The 22,383-nt window shown below is 54.7% G+C and overlaps 1 long non-coding RNA gene across 5 annotated transcripts; it reads left to right on the forward strand.

The window, feature by feature from the left end:
- The first annotated feature begins 1,608 nt into the window (after nt 1–1,608).
- On the forward strand, nt 1,609–13,743 carry LOC112662778 (uncharacterized). 5 transcript variants are annotated; one of them, XR_007408252.1, is made up of 6 exons: nt 1,609–1,822; nt 8,331–10,084; nt 10,666–11,972; nt 12,005–12,129; nt 12,546–12,890; nt 13,173–13,743. It is a non-coding gene; the product is annotated as an uncharacterized LOC112662778 (long non-coding RNA). The 5 variants fall into 5 exon arrangements; XR_003138823.3 differs by having other exon boundaries at nt 10,666–10,760; nt 13,173–13,730; XR_003138825.3 differs by lacking the exon at nt 10,666–11,972 and having other exon boundaries at nt 8,331–10,106; nt 12,574–12,890; nt 13,173–13,729.
- Nucleotides 13,744–22,383: the final 8,640 nt, after the last annotated feature.

Below are 22,383 nucleotides of genomic sequence, written 5' to 3' on the forward strand. Positions count from 1 at the left end.
GGGGGCCGGCGGCTTCGGCTGTCATCCTTCATCCCCTTGCAAGCAGGCCCATCCTCTGTAGTTCTGCGTGTCTGGTCCCCTCGCTGAGGACGGGGTGGGCGAGCAGGATGTGAGCCACACCCAGGATCGGGGGGCCGCCACCCCGTGCAAAGACGGAGGCTTTCGCTTGCTCGCTGCTCCTCAGAACCATGAATCGTCACAGAACTTGGCATCTCCAGAGCCTACTTTTATTATCATTTTCCTTGAAAGCAAGTGTCCTTTTTCTGGTCAGAATATGTGCGGCAGCAGGAGGTAGGCTGGCAGCCGCTCCCTGACTCGGGGCTGCGCCCGCTCCTCCAGAAAAAGTCGCTTCCCAACTGGGGTCAGGATTCCTTGTGCCTGTGGCGGTGCCGCCCAGTGGGCAGTGGGCTCGCCATCCTTAAACACCGAGTTCTGACGTCCACCCGGCGTCCGTGTCCTACCCTCTCTGGCCCAGCAATCTCAGCGTCCGGGACTGAGGAGCGAGGAGCGAGGGGTCTGGAAGCCCGCCCGCCACGGCAGCCCCTGCTAAGTCCCGTAACAGAGGGTCTGCAGCACCTCAACAGGTGGGCACGTGAGCACCGGGACGTTCTTGGCCGAGCTCAGCGTCCACGTGATCAACATCCCCCTTCCTGTCCCCGCAGCCGCAGCTCCGGAACCCACCTCAACAGCAGAAAGTTCATGTTTGGCACCTGCAACACCTGCCACGGTCCACGCGGCAAGGACACGGACCTGCGGCGCGTCCGGGCTGCCACGCTGTGAGACATGCGCGTCCTCGAGGCAACGCCTGCAACTCAGACACGCTGAGAGGCGCCTCTTCAAACATCAGCTGATGTAAATTCTGAAAGACGGCATTCTGCTCAGTAAATTACCACTTAATATGTCGGAAAAGCATGCCGGATGAGAGAGAGATGTATTTATTGAATGGCACAGACATTCGGGGATAAAGCAAAGATATTCCCCATGTGGCTTAGGCCATAAATGTGGAACCCACAAACATACAATCACTCGGAAAATAATATTGCAGATTTCAAATTTCTCTGACTTGGACTCGTAGGACTTAAAAATTCAAAAAAATACCTTCAGCCTTCATTCCTTTAAACGGCCGAAGTTCTAAAATCCCAGTTGATTAGAGCTGTATTCTCCGTAAACAACAGTTCTGAGAAATTGAAAGATATATTTTCTGTGAGGCTCGTGTATTCATTTCACTGTACAACATAACCCAGGAGATTTGAGGCATTTAAAAGAAATTTTCCTGCTTTCTCTCCTTGCCATTGATCTGTCACAGCACGGAAACGCTGCTGTCCCTTCCGACTGCTGACACTGGGGCCTCCTGGCCTCCCTGGGCTGCAGGCCAAGAGGTCAGTCTGTGGGTGGGGGTCGGTGGGGCGAGCGGCCCCCGTCCTCCCCGCAGGGCAGGTGCACGGCAGGGATGGGAATCCAACAGGTGGGCGTCCCTTCTGCTGTCCCCACAGCTAGTCCCCTGTGTCCACCTCGAGGCCTCTAGACAGGACAGGTGGGCACGAGGCTCCCGGCAAACCATCAGGAGACCCGGTGTTGCCATGGAGACCTCAGCTCCCGTATCTACAGCAGAACCCCAGGGTGGCACAAGCCCCTTGGCGGGTCTGACAGTGGTCTAGGACCCTTGGCGCCATCCCGAAACACCCCGCACCTGCACCCAGTGCTCGGGATGGCGGGGACGACCTTCCGGGCCACGGGGCATTGAGGCCAGGCAGGAGGGATGGAGACACCAACCACAAACCAGAAGCAAGCACCCCCCGGGCAAGGGGAGAGTGGAATGCAGGTATGGATGAGGGACAGGGCGGCCAGCCCGGCAGTGAAGGTGGCGCCACGCATGTGGTGGGCAGTGGGAGAAGCTCAGATCCCGTGGCAAGGAGACGCAGCCTATGAGGACCCGGCGGAGACGCCCAGGCGCATAGACAAAGCCATGTGGCAGCAGCACCCGATGGCTGCGAGGCCCAGTCCCAGGCACTGGGAGACAGGGAATTCTCTGCAGGCCGATGTGACACCTGGGCGTCCTCAGGTGGGAGTGGCATGTTGGCGTCACAGGCTTCAGCGGTCACGCCAACTACAGCCAGGCCCGGGGCACACAGAGAGGACGCAGGGAACGGGACACAGGGCAGGAGGTGACCCCCGGGGGACTGGGGCCGCAGGGGTGTGGCTGGGGACTTGTTGGCTGGCTGGGGACAGTGGGGAGAGAGCCCCCGAGTTCCTGCCCTTCGGTTGGCTTTGAGCGGGAAGCGGAGGCCCATCTCTGAAAGGACACTCGGCAAGCATCTGAGCAGGTGAGTGTCTGAGCAGCGGGCAGACGGGGACGAACCCCAAGCACCAGCCCCTGGGAAGGGCTCGACGATCCCGTGGGGAGACAGACATAAGCAGTGCTCCCATAAAGATCCCTGGCTTTGTGGGCCTCTGTGTGCTGAGTGTGGGCTCCGGGATTTGAGAACCACCCCCAGGTCCAAGACCAAGGTTTCGGGAATGACAGGGGAGGAGCCCCCCGGGCTAGCGGCATTCTGTGGACAGGGCCCCTGGTTTCTCTGTGGGATGTTTGTCCAACCGGGAGCCCTGCAGGAATCCCAGGACAGGCTAAACCTGGGAAGCTCTCGCTTTTCCCAAAAGGTGGTGACACTTAAGGGTGATGGAATGAGGGCTGAACCTTCTGGAAGTTTCCACCCCCCCCTTGTGGTATAACCCATTCCCCTGCAACCCCTGAATGCTGCCCTTCGAGGCTTCTGGAAGGGGCTCAGTGAGCCCTTGCCACCTAATTGCATGGCGCCAGCAAGGCCTCTTGAAGCGCAGGGTCCATGCTCCCAACCAGGCCACGTGGGAGGCCACGGAGGCCACTGGTACTCAAGAGCTGGTCAGCACAAGAAGCTCCTCCCGAAGCAGCCTGGTCATCGTGCACCCCACGGCACAGTGCTCCCCAGTCTTCCCTCATGGAGGACAGCAAGCAGAGAAGCAGGGATGGCCCTGCTCATCTCGTGGGGCACACATCCACCAACGTGGGGCACCGTCACGGGCGGATAAGAACTTAAGGGATTGTTTCCAGGTTGCGAGGAGGACCCTTTCTCTCCTTCTTGGTCTAAGTATCCAGCACTCCCAACCACAGAGGCCTGTAAATCCCACACAGGGACATTATTCGTTGGACAGGTCTCAGCAGTAACCGGGCCCTGGGACAGTTCCCCAGCTCCAGAACCCGATGCCACAGTGCTGGCTCTTCAATTATGCATCAACCTCAGCAGGAAAAAAACCAGTGCAGCCTGTTTGGAAGAGACCATCTCTCCCCCGAGCTCCTCCCCAAACATCCCTCTAGGTGGACGGGAAAAAAAAAAAAAAAAAGATACTCGAATGCTGGGAATTACAATCTTTTTATATTAAATGAGTTTATGTTGAGGGAAATTAATGCCATTAAAACCCGAATCAAAGGGTGGTGGCTGGCTGGTTCCTCACCATGGTTCAGGCGCACCGTTGTTTCCAGAAGCTTATCAGGCCCAGGCTTTGGGAGCCAGGGACCACATGCCCGACGCTCAGCCCTTCCCTTGATGCTCAAAGGACCTCAAAAGCAGAAAACTTGTTTCTCTAATTCCACAAATTACACCATAAACCCTCAAGCCTGCGGAGCCTCAACAAGCCTGGTCTCCACTGACGGTGCCCATGTCCACACCCACAGCACAGCGTCAGACGCTTCGGGGGTGGAGGCCACACTGAGTGGCCAAGAAAAGCAGAGGGTAGGTGGAGAGACTCAGAAAGCAAGGGGCCGCACGTGCATGCTGTTGACTCGGCCTGAGACCTGGGGTTCGGTGTCGGTCTGCCCCACACTCGTTCCTGCTTCCACAAAGGTCTGGGTGCGCCATGCCGTCCAGCCCCCATCTGATGCCTTTGCTTTGAAGCATGGACAGATTCAGGCTGAGTGGAGATGGGGTGGAGACATGGCCTCCTTCCGCCTGGACCTCCACCTCCCCTGCACAGGCAACAGCTCTCCATGGGGACGCAGGAGGAAATGGGGATTTTGGAAGAGCAACCGTCAGTCTTCAGGGACAGGACCCTCCCTCAGGATGTCTTGGGAGGGAAGGGGAGAGACTAAGACACTAAGTAAATCATCAAGTTTAAGGGACATATCACCACATATGCATTCCTTGTGGAAATAACTTGGTGGTAAGGATGGAGAAGACGTGCAGGCCGACCTGCTCCACGCAGGCTCCAGCAGTGACTTCACTAAGACTGTTTTGCTTCTCCACAGACTTAACACCTTGTTTGCAAAGATAAGAAGGACGTTAAGAACTTTTTGGGCCCAGAGTCTACAGCCACGCTCGTGCTAGAAACCAGTGCAGACCTGTGCGTCTTACCCTTGGTGCTTTAGCAAGACTTTAATGCCAAAGACCCCCAAACATGTGGCTTGGCCATCTCTAGTATGTGCATAAGGGAGGGGACATCTCCCAAAGCCCCACGGCCACTGTCGGCTTCCTCCACAAGCTGGATGCCCCACATGGCCCGGCTGTGCCAGGACGGCAGGGGCCCCATGACTGGACCCTGAACGTCTTGTCCTCAGTGAGACAGAGGCTGCAGTGGCCCGTCCTCCACCAGCCCTTCCTGACGCGGTCTTCGGTGCCCCTGGGTGCAAAGGACAGTGCCCCCGACACCTCTTAAGAACAGGGTGTTACCCAAGTGACAAAAGGGTGACAACAGGGAGAGCTGGGGACCTCACTCCAGACCCCTGGGCAGGCAGGGACGCCTGGGGGCCGACAGTTGCTAAAGGTAGTATGTGGGTGTCTGGGAGGAGGGCAGCCTGACCGAGGACCGGGTGGACAGGACCTCAGTTACCAGCTCAGCAGGACTCCTGCTGCAAGTGGGCTGGTGGCCCAAGAACAGGCTGAGCTCAAGGAAGGCTTCGGGGAGCTGGGCCCTGGATAGGGTGCACTCCGAGCCAGCGTGTGTCCTGCCAAGACCTACACTCTGTTGAGTTATTCGGATATCCCATCTGCCTGGTCACATGACACCTACGGACACTTTTGGAGGGCTTAGTTGAGACTCTTGGCTGCAATAATCTGTATTTCATGATCTAAATCTCTGCCTTCATTCCAAGCTTTCTCAACATCATGGGCTATTTGATGGCACCACAGGCTGGCGTGCTCCAGGCCATCTGCTCTCCAGAGGTCCAGAGGCAGAACCAGGCTGGGGTTGTGCACAGTCTCAGTTACCCACAGCTTGTCAGGGCACATTCTGACTTAGGAGAAAGAGACAGCCAGGTTACAAAGCAAAGCCAGGATGGCCCTTCTCCATGTCCAAAATCACTCAAAAAATCCCAGTCAAATCTCTAACATTCTCACTAAAAGAACAATGGCAAAAATGTCAGAACATGGTCACATTAACATCAGCCAGTGCCTGCCCTTACGCTTCTTATTCATGAATTTATCCAATCAGTCAGAAATATCTATGGCATGCCTACCATGTGCCAGGCCCCGAGCAAGGCCATGGGCAGGGGGTCAGTCCTGCCCTGTGGGATCCTGTGTGACAGGCATCAGGACAGCTGGCACAGAGCTCGGTGCCATGGAGCAGGCGCCACACAGACTCCTCTCTTGATTTTTAGCGCAAGGTAAAGCCATCTAGTAATTAGGATGAGTCAAGAAGAGGTAGGAGCAAATCAAAGTGGTACAGCTCTTCTATTTCCACACACACTCAGCTCAGGTGGCTTCCCTCAGTCACGCTGGGAAACACCTTCATATCAGCAAACACGCAGAAAGTAATGCTCCAGGGGGTGGAAATGAACCAGAAGCCCTTGCCCTAAATTCCCAGGCAGAAAAAAAACCTTCAAACTCACTTAAGTTCTTTACAAAGAAGACCTAATTCATGCTGCATCTCCACATGGGCCAGAGGGAAAGGCGTCACTCACTGGCCTCTGCACACAGGAGGCAGGAGGCCCCCGAGGAAGGGGAGGTGAGCATGTCTCAGAGGCCCTGGCAGCCGGCCTGGGACCCACACCCCGAGGGAGCAAACCCGGCATAGGCAGTAGACAGGGAGCCCCTGTTCCCCCGAGTGGAAGGAGGAGCGTTCTGATGCCTGGATGGTCAAGCCACCTCCGTGCCACCTACTGAACTCCCAGCGGCTCCAGAGAGGAAACCTGGAAGTGCAGTGGCTGGAAACGAGCCCACAGTAATTGCCGTGGGTCTGCTGAGATTCTGCTAACTGCTTCCAGGAAGGGAAGAGCATCCCCGAGTAGCAGCGGCAGGTCCTCCAGAGGGCCACAGCCCAGCCAGAGCCCATTCGGACAGAAGTAACACGATTTTATCACCTTGAGTTACAGATCCAGGTGCGCTAATGGAAGACCATGTGGATCCCAAGTGCCCCTAGGTGGGGACTTTCCTGGCTGCTTTTGTCTGCTCTTCTCAGGGAAAGGTCTTTCTTTGGATACAACTTTGGTCTTTTCTCTTTAAAAAAAAAAAAATAAATAACCATATGTTCCAGCTGATTGTTGCTTCATTTTCTAGACACCATGCATTGCCACCTGTGCTGGCTTGTCACCTAAGTGGAGTAATGGGTACAGATACAGCAACCCACTGAACTCCCATAAAATAAATACTTAAGAATGCTAGCAGACAATCAAAGAGGCTCTGAAGGCCCTCCTGTAAGATTCATCTTTTCTTTATGAATTTTGAGGTTTCTTATCGTGATATACATACAAAATTTTTGAACCCATGAGGATAGTGTGAAAACACATCAATAGAGACTCCAGGGCCCCCTCAGTCGTAATAGACAAAAATTGGAAACAAACCATATATCCATCTTCCAGTGAATCTGTACACAAAATGTAGCATAGGCATCATGGAATCCTACTGGTAATAATAAGGAACAAACCACTGTTTCGTGCCACATGTAGACAAACCTCAAAAACATGCTAAAAAAAAAAACTAAAACAGTATGCTGAAAATGCCAGGCCTATAAGAGCATATACTGAATTATTTCATTTATGTAAAAGTTCTAGAAAAGGGAAAAAATAACTACAAGAAGAAAATTATAGAAGCAGACCAGTAGTTACCTGACATGGGGCTGGGGTTGAGGTTGGGGGGCTGTTACACTACTTGATGTGTTTGGACATCTGGAAACATTATTACTAGGTATTTGACAGAGGATGAGAATGTGTGGAAAATGTAGTACTAGCTTCATAGAAGATCATGTCATGAAAACAATCATGCAAATATTAACTCCAGGAAAAATGCAAAGTCACATGGCAAAGGAAAAATAATCACAGGACATAACTTGACTTAGCAGTAAATAAAAATGATTTATCCCAAACTAGTGGGTAAGTGTGTTAGGAAGTCAGGGAGAGAACGTCTGGGTGGCTCAGTCCATGAAGCATCTGCCTTCAGCTCAGGTCATGATCCTGGGGTTCAGAGGTTGAGCCCCCTGTCAGGCTCCCTGCTCAGTGAGGAAGCTGCTTCTCCATCTCTCTCTGCTGTTCCCCCTGCTTGTGCTCTCTCGTACTCTGCCAAATAAATAGGTAAAATCTTTTTTTATTTTTATTTATTTATTTATGATAGTTACACAGAGAGAGAGAGAGAGAGAGAGAGAGAGGCAGAGACACAGGCAGAGGGAGAAGCAGGCTCCATGCACCGGGAGCCCAACGTGGGACTCGATCCCGGGTCTCCAGGATCGCGCCCTGGGCCAAAGGCAGGCGCCAAACTGCTGCGCCACCCAGGGATCCCAAAATCTTTTTTTTTAAATGAAAGGACATGAGCAAAATACATCATTACAATCTACTTCCTCCACCATTTTGAAAGTAACACTTTAATGCCAAAAAAGTCAGAAGAACAAAAATTAAATACTCATTTAATTTTTTCAAGGAAAGGGATGCCTGGGTGGCTCAGTGGGTTAGATGGCTGACCCTTGATTCCAGCTCAGGTCACAATCTCAGGATCCCAGAGGATTCTCTCTCTTGAGGATTCTCTCTCTCTCTCTCCCTCTGCCCCTCCCTCCACTCACACCTTCACTCTTTTTCTTTCTGTGTCTCTCAAATAAATGAATCTTTTAAAAAATTAGTTCAGGGATCCCTGGGTGGCGCAGCGGCTTGGCGCCTGCCTTTGGCCCAGGGCGCGATCCTGGAGACCCGGGATTGAATCCCACATCGGGCTCCCAGTGCATGGAGCCTGCTTCTCCCTCTGCCTGTGTCTCTGCCTCTCTCTCTCTGTGTGACTATCATAAATAAATAAAAACTTTTAAAAAAATAAATAAATAAATAAAAATAAAAATTAGTCCAAAGAAATACTTTCTTTCTTAATTGTATCATTTTATTGCAGATGAATGAAAATTTCCTCGTGGCCTAGTCGTCATCTAGGATCAGCACCATCATCAAAGAAAGTGGACAAGCAGATGGAAGAGGACATTGCTAAGTTAAGCTTTCAGCAAAGGCCCTTTCTACCTTTCTCTCTCTTTCCCTGCCTCTCACCTGGAATGCAGATGTGATGGTTGAAGCATCAGCCGCCACAGTAAGACTATGAAGCAAACTTAGGATGGCAGTCAATGAGGTAGAGCAGAGGGTTAGAAGGAGCCCTGGTCCCTGAGGAGGTTGAAGCTTCCGTGACTGCACAGGCTGCTCTCCTCCAGCCCCTTTGAGAAGAGGGAAAGTTCTGTTCTACTGTATTCAAGCTGCTGTCATTCCCAGTGTCTGTTATTAGCAACCAAGCTCAATTCTTAGAGGATACAGCTTTGCCGACCCCTCTTTCTATTCTTGCTTAGAGGCCACCTACATTTCCCTGGGTGTATTCCAAAAATGAATCTATGCCTTCAGCAAAGACTATGTCCACAGCGAGGAGCTGGGCCAGGAGCTAAAAGCTAGGCCTCACTAGTCTCTCCTCCTCAGATCGTCTCACTCAGGACTTTTCCTGAATATCAATCCACAAACCTCTTCTCAGCAGTTCCCAGGCTCCATCCCAACAGGCCAGGGCTGCCCAATTCAACTCACATTCAGAACAGCAGGAGACTGGGCTACAGTGTAGCTACAGCGGCCTCCACCTGGACCCAGGAGATGGGAGTATCTGAGGGCACTTTCTGGATGGCTCGCAGAAGCAACAATGCACCGAAATATCCTCTGGCTGTGACTCTGGTGAGCCCAACATTCCCATCTCTGCGGACGTGACAGCTCCCCTGGCTGGCCCGAGCTCTCGGGCACAAGGGTGATGCTCACAGTGGGCCCAATAGTAGCCCCCAAAGGACGCATCCATGTCTTCATCCCCAGGCCTTACCTGGGAAAACAGAGCTTGCATATGTAAGCTAGTTAGGGACTTGAGGCAAGAGCTGCTCAGGACCACCTGGGTGAGCCCTAAATAATGACACGTGTCTGTACAAGAGACACAGAGGAGACGTGCAGACAAGCACTGGCGAGAAGCCATGTGAAGGTGTAGGCAGAGACCGGAGGACAGGGCCACTAGCCCAGAGGCCCTGGAGCCTCCAGCAGAAGAGGCAGGAAGGACTGTCCCCCAGAACATGTGTGGCTCCAGGAACATGAGTACCGATTCCTGTTGTCACAAGCCCCCAGTCTGTGACATTTCTTATGGCCACAGAAGGCTAATGCACCCTTTCCCTCATGCTCATCCCTGTACTGCCAGGGCCCAGGGACCCCACATGCTGCCTGAGGCTCCCTCCTTGCCTCGGACCCTGTTAGTTACAGGTTTGCTCCTGTGTCTGCAGCCCCAGAGGTGAAGCCGGGGCTGGCGGCCTCAGCTGGGGGCTCAGCCCCTCCAAGAGAACAAGGACAGACCATCCACCACCAGGCACCACCGTTAGGGGAACCCCAGCCCAGGGCCTTGCTCCCCATGTGACGCCCCTCCCCTGAGCCCCCTGCCCTGGGCGTCCTGGGGGGCAGCCCTCGCTGAGCCGGTCTCCCTAAGTAGTCCTGTTTGATGCCCTTTCCCCAAACAGAGATGCCCGCCAGGCTAACGTTTCTATGGTTCATTATTTTTCTCATGAAAAGTAATGAGTTTTAAAAGAGTTCACCTTCTGGAGATGAAGATCTGGCTGGAGGACCATTAATGCTGCCGACCCCAAGCCCCAGGTGCACGGAGATCTTTAGAAAGGTCGCGTCTCCCTCACTGGGAACAGGTCCTGGGGGAAGCAAGGGGCGCTCTGATATTTTCCCGAAACACACGCTCAGATAAGATGTGGGAACAATAGAAAAAGTCCTTTAAAATAGTGTTTTTTTAATTGAACACATGAGATCTCAGGGATTTTATTTAGAGACTTTTCAAACATGTGGTGGGTAACAGGCCACCACCTGTTTTTGTGGATGAGGTTTTGGGAGCGCACGACCCGCCCAGGCACTTGGTGTTGCAGGGCTGCTTGGCTGTGATGTGGAGCTGGATGAGTGAGACGGCGGCGGCCGTCGCGGGCAGGAGGGTGTCCCTTTGGGTGGCCGCTCGCGGGGAAAGGCTGCTGATCCTGCAGCAGGGTGGGAAGGGCCAGGTAGTGCGCTCGGGGCACCTCCTGCCGGAGGGGATGGTGGCAGCTGGGGATGGTGGCAGCCGGCGCTAATGCGTCGTAACAGACACCTTGTTAACCTCATCTCTGAGTGCCCTGACTACAGTCGTTTTTAGCTGCCTCTTTCATCTTTTCTGTGTTTTCCAAACTTTCTACAAGGAGCATTATAACTTATCAAAAGACACTATTTTATGAGAGCTGTCGTGTTGTTGAGCCAGCCCAGCCAGCACCATCTCTTCCCTCAGAGAGAGCAGGTAACAGAGGGAGAGGTGGACGCAGGATAATAGAGATGGATGTGCTCCCGCCAGCCCAGGACCCCAGTGAGAAAGGGTCGGGAGTGTAAGGCATGGCCCTGACATGTGTGCAAGGCCCTCTGAATGTCTTGTGTTCCCACCCCTCACGGGGCACGAAGCCACCCACCTGCCCCTCTCTGCACATGTGGGGACTGAGGGCTGCAGGGCTGGAGTTTTCTGACTTGCTCCAGGGCTGATCCTGCAGGGATGAGGGAGCCCGGGCGCATGGCCTCCATTGGGGAACAGGTCATAGGAGGGCTGGCCAGTGCGGTAACACTGCAGGGAGACACACAGGTGAGGAGGCTCTGTCCCAGGCTGCCAGTCACCCTTGTCTGGCCGTGGGTGTGCATACACACGTGGAAGGACATCCTTCCCTCCTCAGAGCAGTGACGGGCCCATTGCAGAGGAGTGACCCAGAGCATGCGCCCAAGGAGAACCTGCAGGGGACACAGGGCAGGATCTGTTCCCTGGCGGCCCAGAGGTCACCGTGTCGGTCCTGTGTGGCCTCCCGGGAGTCCGTTACTTCTCGCTCCTGTCAGCCTCCCCTTCTCAGGAAAAGGACACCTTTTTCTCAAAGTCAGCTAAGGTTCCTCGAGGATGAAATGAAAATATTTGCATTTATTTCAGAAAAATACAAGAGAATGTTGGTGAGGCAGTTAGGCTGGTTAAAATCTAGAGTTCAGCGGAGTGGCTCCTCTCTGGCCATGGGCCCGTCTGTCCACTGAGTGTGGAGCCAGATCGCTGTGGAGCATACCCTGTCCAGCCACCGAGGAGCCTCCGGCTCTTCCTTTCCATCCAGACATGAAGCGCACAGAATGCAAACTGTGTTGCGGTCAGAGAGCCATGTCAGCCCCAGCCCCTCATAGGTGGGCGTGCAGGCCCCTCAGCATCCTGCATGGTGGGGAGCTGGCCATGCTGTCACTACCACCTTCGGGAGACATCTGAACCAGAATGTGTTACCTGTCCTCACTGTGTGTGGCCAAGTTTGCCATAGACCCCAGACGTGTCAGGACTGCAGACAGCAGCTCACAGCTTCACAGCTAGGCCCCCAGGCAACAGTGACCCCCCTCCCTCTGGGTGGTGCAGGACAGGGACTGCCTTCCCTCCAGGTGGTGCAGGACAGGGAGCTCCTTCTCTCCGGGTGGTGCAGGACAGGGAGCTCCTTCTCTCCGGGTGGTGCAGGACAGGGAGCTCCTTCCCTCCAGGTGGTGCAGGACAGGGAGCTCTGTCTAGTCTTCCTCAGCCCTAGGACATCTAGCGTCAAGTGGGCAGTGGCCCATCCTCGAAGAGGCTGTCCCCAGACAAGGGACAGGCCCACGTTGTGCACAGAGTAAGTGCTCCCTTGGGCTCCTCCCCCCTCTCACTCCTGCATGACCACAGCCCTTCCTGGACAGCGGGCCAATGGTGGGGACATCCCAACCACCCACACCCTTGGGGCCCAGGAGCTTCATTCAGCACGAGGGAGCCGCATACAGTCAGCGTGGTGACAGCTCACAACTGAGCTCGGGAAGTGGACAGACTTCTGGAAGGATCCAGGACTCAGGGCCTGGGGGTGTGGGGCTCCCTTCAGGGTGCAGCCTGTGATGGCTACATGTGTAGGAGGCTGAGAGCAGACTTCCCTCTCTGGGAAAGGTGGCACTGCCCACTTGGGCTGGGCTCCCTTGGACACCCCAACCAGCCACCCTCCTCATGGATGCTGAATGTCTCCACCCCCACCTTCCAATTTCTTCCCCTCTGAACCCTCAGTCACCTCCAGCTCCCTGCTCTGCTCCAGGACGCACCAGCCACAGAGCAGGACTTGCATCGACAGCTCCAGTTCCAGCCGCATGGTCCTGTTGTCCAACCCATGCCCACAAGGCCTTGCTCTCACTCACACACTCCAGTCCAGTCCCTATGGAGCAGCCCTGGCATGTGGGACCCCTCGGTGCCCTGAACCTCTGGGCCATCAGGGGCATGCAGGATGAGCTGCCTCCCTCAGGAGACGCACTGCAAAGGGGAGTGCTGGAGGCCCACCCAGAATCTGCCTCCAGCAGCCGTCCCCACACCCAGCAAACTCTCCCGAGAGTGGCCAGTGAGCACCTGCAGTGCTGGGTGAGCTCACATGATGGGTAGGGTCCCCTGGGACGCCAGGGCAGGTGTCAGCGGGGGTGGGAGGCCACTCCCAATATTCCCAGCAGGAAGGGAGTCCTGGAATTCCCAGGGCGGAGCAGGGCCCAGCTGAGGCCACACTGGCATCAGGGACCCCACACGCCACCCCAAGTCTCCTCACCCTCTGGGCTGAGCAGGGGGCTGAGCTCCAAGGGTCTGGGTGTCAGGTGGGGTACTACCCACTCAGCTGTGGAGGTCACTCCCCTGACACCCCGACCCGACCAGGGACCAGAAGTGGCCAAAGTTTCAGGAAGGGCTGACTCGCTGGGACGCTGTTCCCTTCTGAAGCTGTGTGACCAAACACCACAAGCCACGTGTTCCCCGCTCTGCACGGCTGCTTGGGCCCCGGACAGCTCAGGGTGTCGGCAATCCAGACCCGTGCTGCTGTGGCTGGCTTCTGAGATACTGGCCCCTTGGGGGTCTCGGAGTTCCCAGCTGAGCCACTGCTGACCCCCATCCCGGTCTGGACACAAGCACAGAGAAGAGCCATGTCCCCCCGGCAGCGTGCCTGTTAAGGCACCGTGTTGGCCACGGTGTCCCCATCTCAGGCAGGTGACACGAGCCTCCCACTTCTGTGTAAGGGAAGCCCTGACGTGGACAGAAGACCCCTCCCGCGACTGCGAGGGGCTGCTGGCTGCCCCACCGCACCCAGCCCTCCTGGCCACAGAGCCCCGCAGAGCCCGGCGGCGGCGGACCGGGTGCCAGGCCTGCGTGCGGTGGGCGGTGCGCAGCCCGCAGCTGCTGGAATCTCTGAGGTGAGCAGCACATCGCTACGTCCCACACGTTGTTTTCCTTGATTAAAAACTGATTTTCTGCTCTGCTCTCAGAATTGGTTTTCATTGCCTTTGGAGGAATAGAAGGGGGAGGGATAAAAAATCTACTGTAAATAATCTTCCTTGGGAAAGAGATGGAAGAAAAGAAAACCTAATTTGTCTGATTTTCTTTTTTATAAAATAAGCTCATACTTAATGAAAACAGTTTATGCTGTGCATATATCATCTTTATGTTCGGAGTAACCGTGGAGAAATCTCTGCTTTAAAGCATCCCCGGAACGCGCACGGCGGGGAAATGAGCCCAGCACGTCTGCGGTGTGGAAGCCGGGGCACGGGGCTGACTAATCTGTCCCCACCGTAACCCCCGGCACGGGGAGCACGGCCTGCACCGCGCCCGCCAGGATTTAATATTCTGTTGGATAATTGAAACACTTGGGATTAAACTAAATGCACTTTTAGAATCACAGATCTCCTGTTTACTGTAAATCCTTTTTCTTGAAGGAAACTAACAATTTAATAACACGTCTCCAGGCTCTACTCAAATGGGTCGTCTGAAAGATGAGATAAAAAAAAAAAAAAAAAAAAGAATAAGAAAACAGAGCAGACAGAGGCAAGACCTCCTCTCAGGAGCTAGCAGACCCCCAAGCGCCTGCGGCCAGTGGGGCTGTGCTCTGAGCGGTCAGGGGCGCCCTTGTCCCTCTTTGCCCATCCAAACAAAGGGGGGGCCTCTGCCCCCTGGGCCCCCTCACTGGACGGGGCTCCAAATGTGGAGAGTCACCTGGACCCCGCCACCCCCCCGAAGGCGCTTGTCCTCTGAGATGGTGGAAGGGGCTCTGTGGGTGGGAAGCAAAGAGGAAGGTGCCTCCCCCTTCACCCCCGAGGCAGCAGAGCTTGAGTCAGGGGGACTGAAGGACAGACCTGCCCACGGCTTCCCTGCTCGCTCACTCTAGCTTTTCCCACCTTCCTGCAGAAGACAGCTTATCTAGGCGGTGCCCTTGGACCCATTGCATGGGACATGGAAACTGAGATGTGGCAAGGAGTGTCCGTCCCAGGGGGGCAAAGTCGGGACTGGACCCCCACCACGGCCACACGGAACCCCCCAGCTCCTGCTTCGTGATCTCCCGAGATGGCACTCGACAGGGCAACCTCAGGGCAGGGGCAGGCATCCAGGCCATGCCACGTCCGGCCAGTGCCCTCCTCCCGGAGCCCACAGGTTACCCGGGGCTGACCGCACTGTCCTGGGGAGGAGACCCCAGGGTGCCACGTCCGGCCTGGCTCATCACCCCTGCCTCCCCAGCCTCTGTCCCCGACAGGGACCTTGGAGGCACCATGGGGCAAGGCAGCTGAGTCAGGGAGAGGGCTCGGTGCTGAGCCTCTAGGAGCTGCAAGGCCCTGGGGCCAACCCTGGGAGCAGACTGGTTGGGGGATGTGCTGCCTGCACCCGGCCTGCGCCCAGACCAGGCCAGACATTGCAAGAGGCTTCCAGCATCCCCCCATCCTTCACCCACTTCCGGGGGGAAGAGACGGTCTAGAGGTCCCGTGTGGTACACTGTGAGCAGCGCCACCACATCTACTACATCCCACAGACGGCACACTCACTGCCTGACTTCAAACCTGGAGAGGTGCTCACAGCGGGAGGAGGACGGCTCCCCGGGACGGGGGACGGGGGACGGTGTGTGCCAACGGCTGTGCGGGCTCCACCTGCTGGCTGCCCACGCAGCCCCTGGCCCAACGGCAGGCCGTAGAGGAGCCAGCAGAGGGGAACGGGCTCTCACATCCAGGGGCCTGGTTATTACCCGCATTTGATGAAGGAGAAGCCAAGGCTCTCATCATCTGTGGAGCATGGCCCGGAGGAAGTGTGCCCGTAATACCCACTGAATGACTCAAGCAGCTTCACACAAAGCCACACTCAGAACCGTCCACGGTCAAGAGATCCCAGGTGTGTGCGCATGTCCGTGCCTCACTGGTGGACAAAGCACTGGCCCACAGTAGCTAGCAGGCTGTCCAGGAGAGCTTGGCTCCCAGAGAGAGGTGGGCTGGATTTCAGCTGGGCCACGGGGAACACGCACACAGTGGCCGGTGCCCCCAGCAGGAGAGGGAAGCCCCACATACATGCACGGTTCCGGGACTTTCTTACATCACTGGGCTGCAGCTCCATTAGGGAAAACTGATCCGTGCCAAGCAGTGCCAAGCCAGCCTCTGCTTCTTTGCAGGGTCGAGGGAGCACTATGGGGTTTGCTCACCATCTATTACTGGGGTGTGTGCAGCCCTCCGTCCTGTGCAATGGGAGCTGTGTGTGTGGAATGAGAATCAGCAAAGTTCACGGCCGCACATGTGTTCTGTGGAGCCCCAGCCGCAGCCCTCGGGCCACTATTTGGGCGCGTGCTGACATTTGAGCGTGTAAGTGTGCAAGCAGATACATTCGTGTGTGAACACAGGAGTCGGGGTAGAAGAATGAGGCAGGGGGTCAGGCAGGAAGGAAAGAGAGCCCACAGGGGGCGTGTGTGTGTGTGTGCGCGTGCACGCAGGAAGCTGGACGTGGCACCTGCCCCCTCCTCTTCCCACGTTGGCAGGACCCACAAGACCAGCCCCTCTGTGCCTCCTGGCATTTTCTGGATCAGCGTCTGGGACATGCCAAAGCTGACCTCGGGCCATGTGTTCTCTGGGACGTCTGGCTTGTATTTTGCTGATTTCTTCCTCTTCTGTTACTTTCTTCACATTTATTGTCCTTTCCTCCATCTAAACTCTGAGAGAAGACATGATGGAGTTTCGCCTCTAAAATACAGCTGTCTAATGCTACAGACCCCCATCAGGGACGGCTGCAGCTGCTTCCAGCAGGTTCCAACGTGTTCCCACACATGGGAAAACATTGTGCTCCTCTCTACTCCCTACCACTCTCCTTGCACCTCGTGACTTTGAGGCACTTCATCAGATATGTGCTACTTCTCCAGCTTTGTGTCCCTAGTGGCTGCCCTGGCCCAGACGCTGTGCACCCCTGACCCACCGCCGTGCACCCAGGACCCACCACCATGCACCCCTGACCCACTGCCATGCACTCAGGACCCACTGCTGTGCACCCCTGACCCACCACCGTGCACCCTAACCTGCCGCCATGCACACAGGACCCACCGCCATGTACCCTCGACCCACCACTGTGCACCTCTGACCCGCTGCCGTGCACCCAGGACCTGCTGCACACCGCAGTCTGCTGGAACGGATGTCGTGGCACTGCATGCACCACGTGGTTGGTCCTTCCCTTTGAGGTCTATGCGTATACATCACATATTTTATATCTGTTTATGTTCCAGAACTCAGAATACATTTTAAAATTATTTTTATTTATTCAACAGATTCCTAAGGAAATTGGAAGAAAGGTATGAATGTTCCGTTCCCTCCCAGATCACTCAGCCTCCCTCGTAGGAGGACCTGGTGGCAAGAATTCATTTAGCTTTTGTTTATCTACAAAGTCTTTTTATTTAACCTTCATGGGTGTGCAATATTCTCTGTGACTATGGAATATTCTAGTAGAAAACCCATTATTTTTTCCTGCAATATTCTCTGTGACTATGGAATATTCTAGTAGAAAACCCATTATTTTTTCCTAATTTCCATGGTTCCTGATGAAACATCAGCAGTCGCTCACGTTGCTGTTCTTTCTGTTTGGAGGGACTCGTACTTTGTGATCTGCCCATTTGCTGGTTTTCTTCATTTTTTCCTGCTTGAGGCTCACTGACCCTTTTGGAACCGTATGGTTGACTCTCTTATCAAATCTGGGGAAAATTCTAAGCAATATCTTTGAATATTTCTTCTCTTTGCTGCCCCTTTTCCCTCTGGGACTCCAAAGTACATGCAAAATAGACAATTTGTCAGACAGAAGGTATTTTAGACTTCATGGGCCATGTGTTCCGTGTTGCAACTACTCATCTCCACCCTGCAGCTCGAAGGCAGAGGTAGATGGTACGTAAAGGAGTGTGCATGGCCGTACTCCAACAAAACTTTATTTACAAAAGCATCTGCTGCTTTGTGCAATCTTCCCACGTGTGCATCTGGGCCTCAGAAATGGGCCCTGCCTTGGGGTGCCGGCCCATCGGGTCTGGGCTGTGAATCACCCTGAGGTCTACACCGCACTGGCACTAGCCAGGCCCATGGGGAGAGAGCCTGCAGCCCTCCCCTGAGGACAGCCTGTGTGCAGCCACAGAGTAGGCCTTCAGCACTGGCCACCCCCACAGGTCACTCACGAAGGGGAGTCGGGGCTTACTGGGTCACAGACACACATGAAGCACAAAGCCCGGCCCCTGTTTATAGGAGAACCTCAACAAATTGCAGCAGTTTACTCCATTTCATTAATTCACTTAGAAATAATGTGTTCCTCCCCCACTATATTCTGGACAGTGTTGTGCACAAAACAGACCGAATCTCCGTCCCCATGGTGCCCACATGGGCCACATGCAAGAGGGGAGCTTGCAGATGATAATCGATGTTGGCAGAGCCCTGCCCAGATAGGTTGGTCATCTCTTCTGTGTGGTACTGGGCATATATCTTGTCTATACACCTGGACCCAACAGCAAGGGAAGCTGCAGAATGTGGCTTTGATGCTGAACTGTGGGGTCCTGACACTCTACTTTCTCACCACCTAGGGATTCCCTTCAGTTTGACTTCCTGTATCCATCATCTCATCTGCACAATGGGTGAATATCCTCCAAGAGTCGCTTCTGTGCCTGGATGACACCTTCCCTGAGCCCTCACCCAAAAAAGGTGGAATATAGGACAAAGGTTGGCTCTGAGGGCCATGGGCCCTGGAGCCAGAGTGGGCCTGGGAAGAGCCAAGGACAAGGAAGGATGCCACTCTGAGGCCATCTTCAAGCCTGTCGCTAGCAGGGCACCTCTTGCATGAGCTCATACTGTTCACAAGGCAGGGCCAGAGGAACAGAGTGTGTGCAAACCGACTCCTGCCTCATCTGTCAAAAATCTTCTCCAGGTGGGGGTGCAGGAGGATTCCACAGTCCAGTGTGCAACAATGTGCAAATGACAAGCTGACTCCCATGAGCTAAATGCCACCATCCGGTAGTTAGGTGGTCCCTGAGCAGGGCAGGAAGGACTGCCCAGGACAAGGGCTAGTGGGCCGCACCAGCCCGAGGTTGCTTGTCCCAACCATTTCCAGCCTCCACGGTGGCCAGGAGTCCATGGGCCGGGCACAGAAGTGTCCCAACAAATGCCTGAGCACCAAATGACGGCAGGGGCTTGGAAGCCGTCAGTGACTGTTGCATCAGCGTTACAGTCGGGAACACAACTTGGGAAAAGTATTTCTTTTCTTTTTTTAGATTTTATTTATTTATTCATGAGAACACACGGAGAGAGAGAGAGAGAGAGCCAGAGACACAGGCAGAAGGAGAAGCAGGCTCCATGCAGGGAGCCTGACGTGGGATTCGATTCCGAGTCTCCAGGATCACACCCTGGGCTGAAGGCGGTTCTAAACCACTGAGCCACCCGGGCTACCCAGGAAAAGTATTTCCATTAAACTAGATGACTGACCTCACAGGCTGGTTTCTAGCTTTGCCACTGAAGCTCGTTTATCATTTTTGGAGAAAAGAAACGTGGATGGGCAAAGGCGGGGCTTCCAGAACTGTAACCAGAAAGTGAGCAAAGGGCTTTAAGTTTTACTGAATGGTTGACGGGCACTGGGTGTTATTCTGTATGATAGTAAATTGAACACCAATAAAAAAATAAATTAAAAAAAAAAAAAAGGAAATATCAGAAGGGGAGACAGAACATGAAGACTCCTAACTCTGGGAAACGAACTAGGGGTGGTGGAAGGGGAGGAGGGCGGGGGGTGGGGGTGAATGGGTGACAGGCACTTAGGGGGGCACTTGACAGGATGAGCACTGGGTGTTATTCTGTATGTTGGTAAATTGAACACCAATAAAAAATAAATTTATTATAAAAAAAAAAAAAAGTTTTACTGAACTTGCCTCCTACTGGCCAGATCCAGTCAGAGGACCACGCTGGCGCAGTAATGCCCTTCTACCCAAGCCCCACTCCAGAGCCTCGGCTTCCCAGCCAGTGATGCACACTGAGCCAGCGGGCACTCGCATGTCTCTGCTAATGGAAGCATGCACATGCTCCGTCTGCCCCGGGCTCACCCTCGAGTGCCCTCAGCTCTCCTCGAGGTGCAGCTCACCGGTGTCATAAGGTCTAGCACCACACAGTTCTGGTTGGGGCTGACGGTAACCGGCCTCCCCAACCCTTGTGCACAACCGTGCACTGTCTACCTAACCCGCCCTGTGCTTTCCACCAGCCTACATAGCCAGCTATCAGAAGGCAATCAACAACATCTAGAAACAAAATTGAATCTAGGAACTAAACCTAATTATCTAATTGTCATAATTATTTTAACCCATTCTTGACTCCCTTGGTTTAGTGGCGATGATCAAGCCCTGCCCAAGGATGCCAGAGGCTCTCCTCCGTGTAAGGCTGGAGGCTTCGCCGGCTAAGGGGATACATTGAGCCACCAAAATCTACGCTGAGGAAGAAAGCTTGGGAGCATGGTCGTGGGAGACGGCACTTAGGACTCTTGGTGCCAAGCAACAGAAAGCCTAGACTGGAACTGGCTTCACTCCAGGTGGACTCGTCACCACCAACGACAGGAAGTCCACAGGCAGGTGGCGCCCAGCCTGTGTCCCACTTCCCCGCCTCCCCACGGATCCACCTGTGGGTCCTCTTTCCAGAGGTCACTTCCAGATACTGCATGTCTGGTGGAAACAGAGGTCATTTCTTTCCATTTCTTTTTATCACAAAGAAATCTTTGCAGAATGCTGAGCTGACTTCTTGCATGTCGTAGTGGCCAGCACTGCTCACGTGCACGTGCCCGGGGCTGCCCGCGGTCCTTCCCCTGACTGCACGCCCTGTGCCTGAGGGTGGGCCAGAGCCGGTGACTCACAGAATGCAGCCAACGTGATAGTTTGTCACCTGTGAGGTTAGGCTGCATGGCACTGTCTTGCTCACAGTCTATTTTCACAACAGGAACCGAGCCCTGTCGTCCAGAATTCCTCAAGGGACTAAATTCTGACCCCAGCCATGGAAGTGACCTCGGGAGCAGATCTCTCCCCCCTGGCTCCTTCCAATGACACCACAGCGCTGGCTGCTGGCTTGCAGCCCCACAGGAGACCCCGAAGCCTGGGCTGCACGCAAGCTTCACCCAGACCCACAGCCCACTGGAAGGCTGAGATAATGACCAGGGCTCATTTTAAGCCACTAAGTCTTGGGACAATTTGTTCGGGCAATTGTTAACTAATGCCACGTTTGGGTCATCACAGGACCGGGAGGCTGAGCTGGTGACCGGCTCAGGATGGGTCCCTGGAGCCACAGACACAGTCACCAGGGGGGACTGGCAGGGAGAGGGAACCTGTGGGGTGAGTGTCTCCATTCTTCTCTCAGACACACCTGCTGAGAGCCTGCTTCCCTTTAGGACTGAGGCTGGGTCCTACGTGAGTGTCACAGGCCCCCCGGGATGCTGTGCATCTAGGCCCAGGTGGTGGTGGTGGTGGTGTGGACCATGGCCGTGGCCTCTTGGCCAGCAGGACTGTGGTCTGTCTCACACCCGGCCCCGAGCGGAGATGTGACTGGATGCAGGGCCAGTGACAGCGGGCCGTGATCAGGGGACTTTCCCACAATGTGATTCTGGTCCTCGGCCAGACCTCCTTGAATTCTCAGAAATGGGCCAATGGACTGAACCATGGGAAAGTGGTTGAGTGAGTTCAACTCTGTTTTCATGTCAACTTGCTGGCAGACACTACTGAAGAATATTTTTCCAGTGAGGTGCTTATGAAAAACATTTCTGAGTACCATAAAATCAATTGAGTTTATAAGAGAAAGCTATTGTTCCAGGAAACCTCACTAGAAAATCAGAACAGAGACACAAGAAATAAGCAAAAGCAAGAAAAGCCAGACCAACAAAGGACTCTTTCAGCCCCGACTTTGCAGCGGGTTTGTGCCAGCCCGGGCCGCGCAGGGACGCGCTCCTGGCGCACGTGGACTGCACGGTTGGGGTGGCCTGCACCAACCGTGCTCCCTCTCACTCCAACGGCTGTTTCTGGTGACGTGTCACTGGGAGGTAGGATCGTAATGTGATGGGAGAGGGGTCTTCCAGAAATGATGAGTGAAGGGGAGCCCTGCTCGCTGCCTCTCCCGGCAGCCTCTTTGCCAACAGCCTCCTTCCGCCACGACAGCTGGACCCCCGGGGGTTGCTTGCTGGGAACGAGCTCCTGGTCAGAGACGTCCTGGGGAAGCTGGCCGCCCAGGGACCGAGGCAGGAGGACCGAGGCATCGCAGGAGGCAGGTGAGGCCACTCTAATACCCATGTTCCTCAAGACCGTCCCCTTCGTGTCACTTCGCAGGGCACAGGAGCCCGCTGACCGCCCAGGCCACCTGCCTCGACCACAGCAAAACAGCCGACGGACCCAGGGAAACGAAGCGCAATGCTTGTTCACCATGCTCCTGAGCTGAGCTCTGCAGCATTGTGTGCTGCCGTTTTCATGAAAATTGCACCTTCCTTGGGAGTTCTGAGCACAAAATGTTACCCCTTGATATAAAGTAACGTTTCTTTTTATGAGGCAAAACGTCATTTCTAGAATAAATAAAATGTGGAAAATATGAAATGTGTAAGG

The sequence above is a fragment of the Canis lupus genome, chromosome 34 (assembly GCF_003254725.2).
Source record: "Canis lupus dingo isolate Sandy chromosome 34, ASM325472v2, whole genome shotgun sequence".
In the NCBI taxonomy this organism is placed as follows: Eukaryota; Metazoa; Chordata; class Mammalia; order Carnivora; family Canidae; genus Canis; species Canis lupus.